Source organism: Rattus norvegicus, chromosome 13 (assembly GCF_021556685.1).
Source record: "Rattus norvegicus strain SHRSP/BbbUtx chromosome 13, alternate assembly SHRSP_T2T, whole genome shotgun sequence".
NCBI lineage: Eukaryota > Metazoa > Chordata > Mammalia > Rodentia > Muridae > Rattus > Rattus norvegicus.
In genome coordinates, this window is record NC_141546.1 from 77,569,888 (window position 1) to 77,585,494 (window position 15,607).

General features: G+C 41.0%; 1 pseudogene across 1 annotated transcript in view; it reads right to left on the bottom strand.

Annotated features, from left to right (window-relative positions):
* Positions 1-4,461: 4,461 nt before the first annotated feature.
* Prrc2c (proline-rich coiled-coil 2C) overlaps positions 4,462-15,607 on the bottom strand; it is a 69,473-nt pseudogene continuing 58,327 nt past the window's right edge. Inside the window, 10 exon segments of the transcript NR_111961.2 lie at positions 4,462-6,305; positions 8,228-8,467; positions 9,330-9,456; positions 9,788-9,891; positions 10,140-10,358; positions 11,643-11,750; positions 12,116-12,347; positions 13,029-13,165; positions 13,467-13,579; positions 14,393-14,596. The product of NR_111961.2 is annotated as a proline-rich coiled-coil 2C (transcript).

Below are 15,607 nucleotides of genomic sequence, written 5' to 3' on the forward strand. Positions count from 1 at the left end.
TCCCTAGAAGGGGTGGGGTACTATGCACAGGACTTTCCTGGGAAAGCTTGAGAGCTGTACTCCTGGGAGAAGGTGTAAATGATTCATAAGAAAATGTCCACTAATCCAGTATCTCAAGCTGTAAAATATTAAAAGTCCCTGGCGTGACACATGTGGAGATCAAGATGAAAAATGGAAGACCACAGGACAGCAGTTGCGTCACTGGGCTCTGCTTCGCTGGCTCTTTTGTCAAACAGCTGTGCTGGCTTTATGGCCATCGAGGCTCCCATTAGATAAGGCTGTACCAGAGGATGACCTTGAACTCGTATCCTCTGGCCTCCATCACCTAGAGACCTGCTGTAGGGTATATTGTTAGAACTTGCCCTCTAGTTCCATCACGTGTCAGGGCCCGGGTTAGGACCCCCAGGACCTGATTTAGGATTCTCAGCACCCACTTAAAAAGCTGGCACAGTATCATGTGTCTGGAAGGCCAGTGTTGGGGGCTGGGGTGGGGAGACAGTCAGATCCCAGGGGCCTGTTGATCAACCAGTCTAGCAGAATCAGGTGAGAGCCAGGTTCAGAGAGATCCTATCTAAAAAACTAAGGGGAAAGTCAATCACAGTGGGATTACAGACCACTTCTGTAATCCCAAGCAGGCAAATGTCTGTAAATTCAGGCCAGCCAGGGCTACGTAGTCTCAAATTAAGCAAATAAATAAGGTGAAGTGCAACTGAGGAAGATACCTGATGCTGACCTCTGGCCTCCACACACACTCACTGAAATGACTGTCTGTAGTGGGACTACACACACACACACACACACACACACACAGAGACAGAGGCAGGGAGGGACAGGTGTTAAAAGCACGGGCGGATCTTTTTTTTTTTTTTTTTTTGCTTCTTTTTTTTCCGGAGCTGGAGACCGAACCCAGGGCCTTGCGCTTCCTAGGTAAGCGCTCTACCACTGAGCTAAATCCCCAGCCCCAGCACGGGCGGATCTTGTCAGGGGAGCATTGTTTGTTTCCCAGCACCCACAAAGCAGCACCAACCATCTCTAACTCCAGTTCCAGGAGTCGCTTTTGTTATTTTGTCCCCCCTCCCCCCCCCAGAGCTGAGGACCAAACCCAGGGCCTTACGCTTGCTAGGCAAGCGCTCTACCACTGAGCTAAATCCCCAATCCCTCCAGGAGTCTCTTTAGGCACCAGGCAGACACAATATCCACATACATACAAGCAGGCAAGCATTCATACACATGAAATAAGAACAAAGCTTAAACACAAGGGACAAAAAAATAGCAGACGAAACAAACATTGGGATTCTTTCTGGAGTCAAGGTGGTGGGGTGTTGGGGGAAAGGGAAGAGGGTCAGCTGAGTTTGGGATTCATGCTGTCAGTGGCCCATATGGGTAAATAATCAACAACTGCTTCCATCCATCAGCTTCGCTCTTTATATTCTAGTGGCCTCTGCTGGTCACACATAGCTTTGCAGTATGTTTTCCTTTCCTCCTTTGTAGGAAAGTTGAATGGCAGTCTCTCTTACTCAGTTGTAGGTCTCCATATGGCCTTTTCACAAATCAAAAAAAAAAAAAAAAAAGATCCTCCAATGTTCCAGCCTCATTTAAACCTTTCCTATCTATGGCCCACTCTTGGCATTTCCATAATCCATAATATCTTTGAGGTTTCAAAGCCCACTATTACTCAGAAGAAAATGGACCACCATAACACATGAACTGAAAAAAGCCAGACATTCAGATACAAACAATGATACGCATACTAAGAACAGAAAGATGGCTAAAGCATTTATTGGATAGACTAGGAACTTAAAAGGGGGAATAGATAGGAAAGCATACAGGAAGAGAAATGAAAGTGAAGAACCAGGCAAATACACAAATCAGCAACTTTCTCTCCTCCTTCCTTGCTGAGGTGGTTAAGCTTCTGCTTATCTTTGGCTTGTTAACTTGTTAGGGGAACAGAGGTAAGCAGTCATTTCCTCTTCTAGATCCCGACTAGCCAGGAAAGAAGGGACCGTTTGGAGTAGTCCTGCCTTTCCTTCCATTCCCCTGCCACAATGGCAGCTGCTGGGCAGTCCTGCCAGTGTTTCCCACACACAGGAGAATACAGAACTCCTTTTACGCTGTTCCCACCAGCTGAGCTCATGGACAAACAAGTTGGGTGTCCCTTCATAGAGGTACTCTCTGCCAATATAATGTGGTTATAAGAAATGCTAAGAGGCTGTGCTAAAGGTCTGAGGGCATATGCAGAAAGCGGTCCGAAGCAGACTGTTCTAGGGGTGGTGACTGATGGCCCACTCATACCTGTCACAGCCCACCTCTGGCATTCATTCTTCTGTTCCTGACCCATTTCAGAGTTGGGCTGCACTTTCCAGGTGGACAGTGCTTCTTGTGCTGTGCAAGAGGACATCCTGCACTGCTTAATCGTTCCCAGCTGTTTCCAAGCAGTGATTTCCAGGGAGACCATTCCTTTAGACAGTGGATAGAGTAAAGTGGGGACTTCAGAGTCTACTGATATAAAAACACCACGGTTTCTGTCTGTTCTACTCCCTTGGGTAAAATATCTGTTAAATACGGAAAACAGCAGCGGTCTGCTCAGGAAGGGAAGCTGACATATAGTATCTTTGTTTGGCTTTTGTTTTTCTAAGACAGGGTTGAGAATGAGAGCTGTCTTAAAGAGGGATGGTGATGGGAAAAGAGCAGCAAAGAAGCCTCTTCTGAGCAATCCCAAGAAACCTGGGATCAATCCTCAGAACAAAGACCTGTTATTACCTTTGCATGATACTATGTATGTATGTATGTATGTATGTATGTATGTATGTATGTATGTATGTATGTATGTAATGTGTACCCGGCAAGTGTTGTCAGGTACCATGAAAGCTGTGAAGTCACTGTAGACTGCTTAAACTAAGCTCCAAGTGGTGTTGCATGATTCAGATTATGGATTAAAGGTGCAGACCCAGTTCCTGCATTTAAGAGGCTGCACTTCTAAGCCGGCACAGTGAGAAGGGGAGACTAACTCCCCTTCAGTTATATTTTAGAAGATGTTGAGTCTCCCTTTATTTTTGCTTTAAGCCCTGAAGTAGACTCTCCACTTCCAAGTGCCCCATTATTTCTTTTCCTCTCCTGTGCCCTCCTGTGCTCTACCACCCACACAGCTGGCTGGTTCTGATTCAGTTTCATGGAGAGGCAGGAGTGCAACCTCTCCACATTTGAAACTTTGCAGTACATTTCATCCCGAGGGCCTCTGAGTCAAAGGTGCCATACCAAAGCGACACATTCGTGACCAGAAAGAACATGGATACTTGTTCTGAAGGACTACATTTTCGTCGGACTGCTTACATAATGCAAAACTCAATGCTAATTAACTAATATACAATGGTAGTACCAGAAAGAAAAGTGAACCAACTGGTGACTGAACTATTAGGAAACACCAAAACGTGCTCCATTCTGGTACTCTCAACTCACAACCTATAATACATTCTCACCTCACCTTTTAGATCTTGTCTCCAGCTCAGAACTTACATGAAAAGAACTATTTTTTTCTTTTTTTTCGGAGCTGAGGACCGAACACAGGGCCTTGCCGCTTGCTAGGCAAGTGCTCTACCGCTGAGCTAAATCCCCAACCCCCAAAAGAACTTTTAAAATGATATCTACCCTCATCCTGTCCTATCATCCTTTCACTTCTTAGATAAGTGAAAAGCCCCAGACCCTGCTTTAACAGGAAGGAGCAGCTGAAGGAGCTGTGGCTGCTCTGGAGTAAAGACTGTAAGCTGTATTTACACAAACCTTCCTTAGCAGAGTTTCTTTTTTCTTTTTTCTTTTTCTTTCTTTTTTTTTTTTTTTGGTTCTTTTCTTCGGAGCTGGGGACCAAACCCAGGGCCTTGCGATTCCTAGGTAAGCGCTCTACCACTGAGCTAAATCCCCAGTCCCCTTAGCAGAGTTTCTAACCCTCTCATCACCCTTCTCCCGATTCCCTAGACTAAGCCAGAACTTTTAGAAAACCACAGACCTAAAAGTTTAGCCAATGTCCTTGAATGTTTAAGAACCGCAAAGTATCTAGACAAATATATTGATTCAGTGACCGGCTCTGCTAAAACCGTCTAGAAGGTTTGCCCGCCTGTAGCTCCTAAGTGCTGGGATTATAGGCATGAGTGTCTCCCTAGGTTTTCTCCAAGAACAGGGTCTCATACAGTCCAGGATGGGCCTCAAACTTGCTGAGAATGACCTTTAACTCTTGATCATCCTCCTGCTTCCACTCTGCATCAAAGTTTGATCACCCCAAGAACAGGAGCTCTAAGTATTATCCTCCTCAACACCACATTTGACTGAATAAGCTTTAAGATTCATAAACCCAGAACAGTCTTTATCACCTCTTTGGATAACTGTAAATGTACTCTTGGCTGTGGTCTTTGGGATATTAACAAGTCTTCCTTGCTTCAGATTCTGGAATGGATTAGAAGCTCCAAAACGCATTATTTAGAGAATACTTTATTAGTTTTTGTAATCAAACCCACGTAGATAAGACCTTACATATTTAATACAGTGCGTTACCCCTGTACAAATGGAAAAAACTTAAGTTCAACATTTCTAGACCAATATGGCTGTTAATTTCTGTACAGTGCCAACTCAACACAGTAAACGGGGATACTTTTTTCCAAAGTTGACAGCACAGCTAAAGTTTCAAAAAATTCAAATTATATATCTGTATATATATATTTATATTTATATAAAAAGACCAATAATAGCAGTGTGTTATGCATCAACAGCAGCAACAGCTTTTCCAGGTTCTGCAGTCATCTGAACAAAACTGTAGAGACATCCAGCACACTCCATTAAAAAAAAAAAAAAGTAAAAAAACAAAACCCCAGAAAACAGCACAGTTCTGTTACTCTTGTGGTACCTGGCACCATTTTTTTTTTTTTTAAATTAGCTTCTCAATCATCATCTGGAAAGAAAACATTCTGAGCAACATCATTAAAAACAGCTCTGATAAAGCACGGTCACTACTACGTATCATAAAGCAGGTACAAGCTATTTTACATCCACAGAGGTATGATACAGTACTGTCCTACATCTATAATACTAGAGGATACAATTTAAAAGGCATTATTTGAGACTTGATTCTACTTTTCCAGCAGAGGGCCCAAAGGATGGTGTGTGACACAGCTTTGTAAAGAAACATACTCTAGACAGGATTTCCTTTCACTAGTGGCACAGTTCTAAGGATTCATTCTCTCCATGAATGTCAGCTAAAACCGTTATTAAAAAAATGAAATATCCCTAAAACAAAACCGTATAACCACCGGATTCACATGAAGATGACCTAGTGGAGACAAGCTGGACCTCACCTTACCAACAAGCTATCAAATCTGTTACGTTTAAACAGTGAGACCTCCAAGGAAGGAGATGCCAAGTAGTGCTTCAAAGCTTCGGACCACAATCAAACACAGCATCCTTTTCAACAGAAGCAGAAGCTCATCTGAATATGCTCAAGGATGCTGACACCAACATTTAATCATCTGCTCACTCATCCAGGAAGAAGGGGAGATCAGTTACTACTGTACTTTATTGTGTTCAACCAAATCACCATGTTACAAAAATAGCAAGCTGCCATAATAAAAAATAAGGCTCCTCTATCCAGCACCAGATAGCATCATCTTACTTTCAAGCCTAGAAATGCCATAGACATATCCAAAGAACACAAGGGAGCAAAAGAACCACAGCTGATGGGGCAATGGGACTGCCCAGTGTCCAGCTGAGCTACTCTGTGGTTATCACTCTTCTCCTACTTCTGGTGTTTCATGCTCCTTAAGATTAAACTGTGCGCACTTACAGACTGTTTGCACACTTGTATATAAACCAACCGAAGATGCAAATGTTACACGGGAGGTGCGAGCCTGTGGAGCCTTGTTGTAATCGGTGTAGCAGCTGTCAGTGTAAAATGCTCTATGCCCCTTGTGTATCTCACAGGACAGTGCCACAGATCACTTCACCCCGTGGCTGCTGGCATTATTTGACTTCACTTTCCCTGCCCACCCACCCTCAATAAACCACAGCCTTTATGATTTTGTTTCTTCGGTTTTGATCGCCTGAGGTTTGATTGGTCCAGTTCTAACAGGTTTGGTGGTTATGGTGGGTGCAGGGGGTGGCTTTTCTTCTACTTTTTCCTGACAGGTACCAGGAGGGTCACTCAGTGTCTCAGGTTTACTTGTATCACTGTCCACTTTCTGGGCTTTGCCTCCTATCTGTTTGCTCTGTTGCTGCTCAGAGAAGAACCGCTGCGTGGACTGAAGAACCTCTGCTCTCTGCTTTGCCTTTAAAAATAAGAAAACAAGAACTGAAAATACTGCAACGTTATCTACCGTTACCAAAGCCTGTCAAATCAATCTCAGTTCAAATTTTTGTACCAATCACAAAAATCAGTTTTCCCTAAGTTTGTTTGGCCCAAATGATCTTTCAAGTTTTTAATGCATAGGCTTCTTCCTAGCTCTGAAAATATTCTATGTGATTTTTAAAAGGAAACCTGAAATAAGACCACCCCCCACCATCTTTCTAGCGTCTGCCCTCTTATAAACAGTAAAATACACATTGCTGCTGGTTTATATCTTTTTTTGGGAACAGCTCACTAATACCAAGCTTTATTCGGGGAGGCTGCTTGCAAAATCTGAAAACATACATGTAATGTAACACTTAAAACTTGTAGTTATCAATATGTGGTCTACAATAAAATGAAAAGGAAGCACTTATATTGTGGCATTACCAACACCTAGGACCAAATGTCTTGTGGCTGAGTCCTCTTCCCACAGCTCTCTTCTGCAGGGGAAGAGCATCAGAAATTAGTAACTACAACTTCACTTGATCACTAAGTTCTGATCGCTCCTACCACATTCTGAGCTGGTAAATAATCTCAGTTTCAATGACAATGTGCCCCACAGAATATACTTACGTTAATCTGTAAATTATAGTACTATACTGTATTCAATTAAACTTAACTTTCTATTCCTTTTGCACATAACAAAAACAAAACCACAAGAGCTCCTTCATGTTCTATAGGTAAACCTATACTATCTAAAAATCTCAAACAATTTAAGAAATTTATACTCTCCCACCCATTAATATTATTATGTTCTAATGTCAATTTTAACATAAGAATGTTTAAAAATCAAGGGGCAATTAGCCAGGAGCAGACGGCTACACAATCTGCAAAGCTTTTGGTGCTAGTACTTTTAGTAGTAACAAACAGATGAAAACCCTAGGGACAGAGCCTAACAAAACTGAGTGATGTGTCATAGGGGGTCCCCTAAAGGGTAACCTCTAAGTTGGATTACTCAGCTTTAAAAATACAAAGGAACTTGTATATAAAATACAAAGTATGTTTCTAATTCAGAGTAAAGCATTACTGTGCACATGTCCTTGCTTGTAAGCACTAAGTTTTTCTCTGTTCTGGTCTAAGCTATGCAGTGATTAAAGACAAGTAAAACTGCTAAGATTCCTAAAGTCAACCCTACAGTAATTACAGAAGCAAACTCAACTGGTTGTATAGGCAGACGGGTGAGACTTATACTAAGAACTGTCCCCACACAGACTCCTGGCGGCCTCAGCAAACCCATGATTATTTGTGTCTTTTACCATGAAGGATCCCAAAGTGCTTTTCTGAGTTCTTCATCTATAATTGCATTGTGGAATATAGCCACCTCAGGTGGCAGGCAAAAAAGGATGAGGGGAGTTTAAGATGAAAATTACTGAAATGATTTCTGAAGGAGTAAAAATCAAGGTAGCTAACATGTCTTACCCATTCCAGAATTCACATAATCATGATTATGTATTAAGTTGGGTGGGGGAGGGAGGGCAGGAAGGAAAGAAAAAAACAAAACAAAACAGGGTAACCGGTAGTAAACAATCCATATTACCTCTTTCTAATATTTGAAAATACTGCATCGAAACTCAGATCTCCCTCAAATACTTATTTCATTCATAAGCAATCCGTCTGAATAGTTTAAAATGTTAATTTGTTTTCTGACTATAGTGGCAAAGGGGGGAGGGGTCATAAAAAGGAGGAAAGGTAAGGATGGAAGGGAGAAAAAAAATGGGAATGCGGGACAAATAAAGGCAGTTAGCTTGGTTAGGTCTGGTGAAGACGACAAATGCCTGGACACATGGCCATGGGCCAGAGGCATTTTTTTAGACAGGATTCAGAGACAGATCTTGCTCTGTTGGCCAGCAACACTGTACTAACCTTCATATCTTGTTCAGCCTTCAGCGCAGCCTGGGCCTGATTGCCTCTGACTCCAGACAGTGATCCACAAGGGCCCCTGGCTACAGGTGGCAAACGGGCATGGCTCATGAGGCCTGTGGTCAGCGGAGGAGGAGGCATCTGACTGGCCAGTGCCATTGGTGGCCTCTGTACAGGCGCTGGGAAGGTGTTAGTATGTGGGGCTCTTACCAATGGAGGGACCAGGTTAGGCTGAGAGAGAATCTGAGTGAAAAAAACAAAACATACAACATTGAACTGTTAAAAAAAAAAAAAAAAAAAAGAAAAAAAGAAAAAGAAAAAGAAAAAAGAAAAAGAAAAAGGAAAAAAAAAAAAAAGCCACCTAGCCCAGGTTGGCTTATCCCAGCGTAAATCTGTGCCCACTCTGCCAGTGAAAGTTTTTGGATCGTGCCATTCCATTAATAAGGACAAAGAATAAATTGGCCATGCTCATAAAGTTTAACAGAAAAATTAGGCAAAGCATGCTATGGCACTTCAGGTGGAAACTCTAAGGGGGAGCCGGAAAAGGAAACAAACTGTTGAAAAGCACACTTCTATACAGAACATAATCTGAAGGTACGGTTACAGGAACTCAACAAATGGGTTCCTTAGGAACCAATTCTAGTCTGTGAGTTACTAATCTTAACCAGTCTTCAGCAGGATGCAGCAAGCAGAGGGAGGAGAAACACACACACCTGTAATTATTTAAAACACCTAAAAACTCTCACTCCAGCTGCGCAGGTTCTACAAAAACAACCCCAACTGTGGGCCTGGAACACTTAAGCACTGGGACCCTTCACTGAAAAATCAAACTTCTTCCAAAAAGACAAAAGGGACGGGACTTGAACTGTCAGAGCTGTGTGGGGAACCTTGAGCATTTGTAATGTCTGCTTTAAAACTAAACAACTACTGCATCTGTCTATTTATACTTGAGTATCAGACATTCACTTTTAAAACCAAACAAGCTATCATTCAAAAGTGCACACTGTGACTGCTCTCATCTATGTTATGACTATAAAGCCACATCCTTAGTTGGATTAGCCGTCACTTATAAGCACTGTACTCACTCCCACTCAGATCTGCCTACCTGGGGTGCAAACTGTGCAGGAAACGGCTGTGCCATTCTCACTGTGGCAGGGGCTGACTGGAACTGTTTCTGATAAACAATGCTGTTCATTTTGCTAGACTGGCTGTTTGGACTTGTTGATGTAGCCCTTGGAAAAGAAGTCACTGGTTAGTAGAGTAGTGCCAGGTAAACAATGCTGTTAGATTTTAAAGGCATTTACTTTTGGAGTTTTATCACATTTAGTGGCTGAACATGGTAATGTTATTAAGAGCAGCAAAGTAAGAGAGAGTTCCTATACTTATAGTAACAGAATGCTCTTAAAATGCAATGTTAACATTTTAAATAAAATTAACAAAATAAATGTCTCATGAACTTCTGCTTAACATAGGACTGGTAATACCTTAAGGATTTTAACAACTGAATTTTAAAAATTTCAATTATTATATAATTTCCTAAGCAAATGTAAATGTCTACCTTACCTGAATGGACTAGATGTTGGCGTGGTGCTTCGACCACCAATTGGTGGTGTTCCTGGTTTGATATCAATGCCACTCCCAAAGGCTTTTAGTTCCATTTCAGACATCTGTGAAGAAAAGTTACCATTCCTCTAATTCTGTCAGCAATGTGTTTATGCTTAACATCCTATATATGATGGTTAAACTATAAAGTGGTAAAAAAAGAACAAAACAGGGGTTGGGGATTTAGCTCAGTGGTAGAGCGCTTGCCTAGGAAGCGCAAGGCCCTGGGTTCGGTCCCCAGCTCGGGGGGGGGGGGGGGGGGGACGGACAAAACAAACATTACTAACCTCATGTAAAACCAAATCTCACTTACTTTTCCTGTGGTTGCCATCATGCCATGCTGCGTTCCAGCAGGGATTAACCCTCTGAAAGGCTGGCTTACTTGGGCAGGACGGCTCAAGCTCTGAGCCTGTGCTTGTGGGGTTGTGTGCTGTAACTGGGGCTGAAGTGTCTGAGGCAAGGCAATCAGAGGCTGTCCTGTAGATCCAAAATTAGTCAAGGAAAGCTGGGATGCTGGTAATGGTACTGTAACCTAGAAAAGCAAACAAACAAGCAAAGTAACCATTTGCTTTAAGCATTTTGTGTGTGTACCTACATATATACCAACAGAGATCTTCAAATAATTTTTAAATTAAAAATGTAAGTAAACACACTTTCAAATACATAGTATGTACAAATCTTTTAAATAAGTAACTAGCTCTGCTTTCCCCCTTTAAGTTGGGTCTCACTGTGCAGTCATGACTGGCTTGAAATCAGAGATTCATTTGCCTCTATCTTCCAGGTGATGGGATTAAAGGTATGAAGCACTACACCCAGTCATTCAGCCCTGACTATGTTCTTGTATTAGAGGTGACAACAATATACAGCCTCAAGTTGCTTAACAACAGGCACAGTCTGGAGAGATGTGGTAGGTATTTATTTGGTGGTTTCATTATCACACGAAGGTCTAGATTAACAGTCCATTGTATATGTTAACTGTGGTGGAGAAACCACATAACTGAAATGGCCACTAACTCAGAAGACACCCAGAGCACAAATCAAATACCAGAAAATATGCATTAAAATAGCTCAAGTTCCCTCCACCAATATTTCTATATTATTACAGGTTTGGTCAAACTGAGTTTAAGTAAAAGGTCTTTTTAGTTTTCAAACAGACAACTCTTACTTGATGATAAGATGGTATTGTAAACTGTCATTCCTTGCAACAGCAAGATTAATGGCTTGCTTTCCTCCTCTAGCCTTCTACCATGCATAATAATACCAGAAGAGAACATTCACTTTCCACTGCAAAGTCTAATCATACCCATGCATTTAAGACGCTGCTCTCAGTGCAGTGCTGCTCTGCTGCATTAACTACCTCAGAGCCTTCTTTCACCCCAGCACTCATGGGCATTGCATTAGATTTTTGAATAAATGATTTTCTAACTTCCATATGCATGGCTTCCTTTCTTATAAACCGTTACATGAAAACCCAGCTTACGGGGCTGGGGACTTAGCTCAGTGGTAGAGCGCTTACCTAGGAAGCGCAAGGCCCTGGGTTCGGTCCCCCAGCTCCGAAAAAAAAAGAACCAAAAAAAAAAAAAAAAAAAAAAAAAAAGAAAACCCAGCTTACAAAAGCCAAGTAAATCCAGAATGGACTGGAGTGAGGGGCAGGCTGTTACACAAGTCAAGCATCTTTCACCTCCAGTAGACCTAGTAGGATTCCCACAGCATTTCAGTGCCAATTTGAAAATATCTATATAAACCTAAAAATAACAACAAAACAATACAAAGAATAATATAAAAAATTGAGGAAATTTACCATGCCATAGTTTACCTGCTGGAGAGCACTTGGTGATTGGGCAGTGTTATAAAAATTTGTCTGACCAGGCTGCTGTACTTGTCCAGAGTAAAGATTTGACGCTTGAGTAAGATTTGCTCTTGCCTAGAAAGATTTACAAGAAAAGAGAATAAAAACTGAGAAGCAAGTCCCATGCGATTTGTGTCAACATTATCTTCTTAAAAAGCGAGTATTATAGCCAGGCATGGTGGTGCACAACTTTAATCCCAGCACTCGGGAAACAGAAGTAGGTAGACCTCTTGAGTTCAGAGGCCAGCATGATCTACACAGAGAAACCCCGTTTCAAAAAAAAACAAACGAAAAGGAGTATCTTTGTTTTGTTTTCTACCCCCATTATATCTTTTAATAGTTACCTCATACAGATTTTTTCTTTGTAAGTTATAATTATGGGACTAAAAGAATCTGGATTTAAAAAACCCAGTAAGAACACCAAAAGAAAGCAGTCTTACCTGAAGAAGATGTGTATCAATCAGCTGAGAACTTCCTAGTCCTGATGCCTGACCCAGCTGATGTTCATACAGTATAGGGATGGGCTGAGTATTTGAAGTCTGCTGAAAGGCAAGACCTGACTGTGCCTTGGCAAGCTCCTGGTGCTGGACTGCTGGGAAGTTGTGGAGAGCTGTACCAGAGAGGACCACAGAAGGCTGGGAAAGGCTGCTTTGCATAAAGGCTGGCTGCGACCTAAGGAAAGTATTAAGCAGGAGGTCACATTATACATTAATTTTACTTAGAGTGTGAAAATCCTGTGTCCCAAATAGCCAAGTACTCTTAAATCAGTAATTAGGGAGGGAAGACAAGGTCTTTGACCACTTGTTTCACGATTAATTCCTGTTTGCAACAGAACTCCAAATGGAAAAATTTGAGGAAAAAGCCCATTCTTGACAACAAATAGTTTACATGTTACCTATTATAATAATTATTTACATTTTACATGTTCTCTGCAAAACTGAGAGTCAAACTTAGTTTTCTCTTTGGTGACATTACACATATAGTCTTGAGACCAGTATGGAAGAAAGTAAAGTTTGTTTAATTGCTTTGAGGCTGGCTTTGAACGCACAAATGATCCTTTTGCCTCTGCCTCCTGAGGACTGGGACTCTTAAGTGTGAGTTACCGTGCCTAGATAGAATAGCTCTAATAAAGACAGTTCATGGGTTATGAAAATTCTACCTGAACAAAGTACAAGAACAAAAGAATCCAAGGCATAGTTGAAATCACCAGGCACAGGCTTGAAAAATAGATTGTACACACTTATTATTTGGTTTATAATAATAGGGTTTGGGAAAGGGAATTAATACTAGATACTGCATAATCTTCAATTGTTTTATTAAAAATTATAGAAACAAACTTTTAAGGCAATTTACCTATATGGTTGAATTGAAGAACTGAATAATTCCTGAGCCTGGGAAACAGCAGGCCCAGCCCCCAAACTCAGCTGGGCTTGATGCTGCCCTTGTAGTGGGGCATAGATAGGGATTGGAATCTGCTGAACGGATGTTGGCTGCAATGCAATAAAAAAAATGCACATGTAATAAGTAGGCACAAGCTTCACATACACAAATCACAAGGTGGGGAAAATAAGAACAAAACTCCAGACATAAAAATAACGCTTTAAAAACAGTTTTGTTGCATATTGGTATATTAAGCTCTGGTATTGTGGGAATTAAAATTTTCTCCAAGTTTTGCTAATAGCCTATCCAAGGTAATTCAAAGTGGATTTTAACCTAAGTGAATCTAATTCTAGAGCCCAAGATAGAAATGCCATAGAAGTGTCAAGAAATATACATGTCAAGGATGCTCACCTGCGACAGACCAGGTTGGAAGCCCTGCTGCTGGGCCAGGGATGGCGGAGCCAATCGCGCATGCTGGGTATTGAATAAATGACTTGTATCCATATAGAAGGCTGGGATTTGAGCTAGACCATCAGGAAAAACAAACAGTATTATCTAAATTTCAGAATTTTCCAAGTTATAAATCAAATTACTTATAGCAGTTAAAAAAAAAAAAGATTTTCTAGCTGATTTTAAATGTGAACATTCTGAAAACAGACACTGGAGAAGTATAAATGTAAAAAGACATAAAGCTTCTAGTAGAAAAGTGCATGAGAATAAAACATTGTATATTTGGTGCTACTGGGCCATACAAAATAAAAGCTCTCATATGTTCTCAATTAGGAATGTACTGGTTACATTTCACACAAGAAACAAACCTGATCACTGAATCGGCAAATCCACTCCAATATTAAATTACAGAGTAGGACAGGGCAATACTGAAACAAACTAGCATTTAGTGATTAAAATGTTTGGTGTAGATTTTAAATATATTAAAAATATTTTAAATATATTTTTACAATGATGCCGATAGGAATCAAGGGTTTTATCTATAATACTGTCAATATAGATTAGCATACAAGTCTTAGAAGATTCTTAAAAGAATTGTGGGTTCATGTGCTTTATGAATTACTAGATATTAGGCACTAATAGATGGTACTGATAGAACTTTTAAGGTGAAAACTGGAAGTCAGCATTATAAGATACTAACTTCTCATAAATATAGAAGACAAAAGTGGAGAGACAGACAGACAGACACACCCTTCTAAAAGTCCCAGAATTCTTGTCAAGAAGTACATTGGGGGGGGGGGGGGGTGCGGGGGGAGAACCCAAAGCATTAAAAGGGTCATGAGAGGAAAAGAGCACACAAGTCCTATAACCAACCCTAGAAATATTACCTGCTGCCGACTGAGACACATAAACTTGTGGACTCTGCTGTTGCTGTGCAATAAGGGAAGGCATACAGCTTAACTGTGAAAAATGACTGGCAGAAGGCAAGCTGCTGGTCTGTAATTGTTGGGGTTTTACTTTACAAATATTAGGAGGGTCCGACGTGGTTGTAGATTTTGTACTCAATGAAGAGGTAGTGTAAGTACCAGCTCCTGTAGTTGAAGAAAGAAAAATATAGCATATTTGCTCTTCATACCCATGTCTTTTAATTGTATGGGTTCTATGGGTTTTATCTACATTAAGTCTTCAAGCATCAACAATATTTGAGGGGGTTGAATGTCTCAAGACTAGCAATGTAAAGCGGCCACGGTAGCACACTCCTCTAATCCTAGCCATATTCCTGTAATCTCACACTCCGGAGGTACAGGCAGAGTCTTATTCTCACCTACAGAGAGCTCCAGGAATACAGACAACCATGTCTTGGAAAGGGAAGAAGAAAGCCCTGTCAGTATGAAGGATGGATGGATGGCCTTTTATCCTTGTCGCTGTCTGCTCAACAATATCCTAGAGACTATTAGCTTGACTTGGAAATAGGTCACTGCATTCCAAAGACAGATGAGGAACTTTACAACTACTCATCCTACCAATCTCCCGTTTGTTTTATACCCATTCCCACTAAAGTAGAGGAGTTCAAGCTAGTCTTAAAAAAATGGGCAGTGGGGAATGAATGGACAAGTTTTAAAGAAAGAAAAAAAAAAAAAAAGGAGTTAGGGCATTATTTGGCATGACATTACAGTGCGGGAGTCATCGCCAAGGTTTTGAGACAGTGCTTTCATAGCTGTCCAGACTGGCCTCAAGTTTCTAATCTTCCTGCTTCAATCAACCAAGTGCTGAGAAAACAGGCACATACTACCTTGCTCACTTTGGGACTGTCTAAATATACCTACTAAAAATAATACAAAAATTGCTATAGGACAGCCCAAACACCAATGGTGGAGTAGGGTTTCAAATTAATACAATGTGGCAGAATATACAAAAGCAACACTGTAATCACCAAATAAAAGACAAAGCAAGCAAGTTCTGTGCAAGGTGTATTTTTATCCACTGGAAAGGTTATTTCCACTGCTTTGGAAACATCAAGGAATACTGTGAAAACGTGAAATAAAATTTGCTTTTAAACAGAAGCAATATGGTGGTTGGGGATTTAGCTCAGTGGTAGAGCG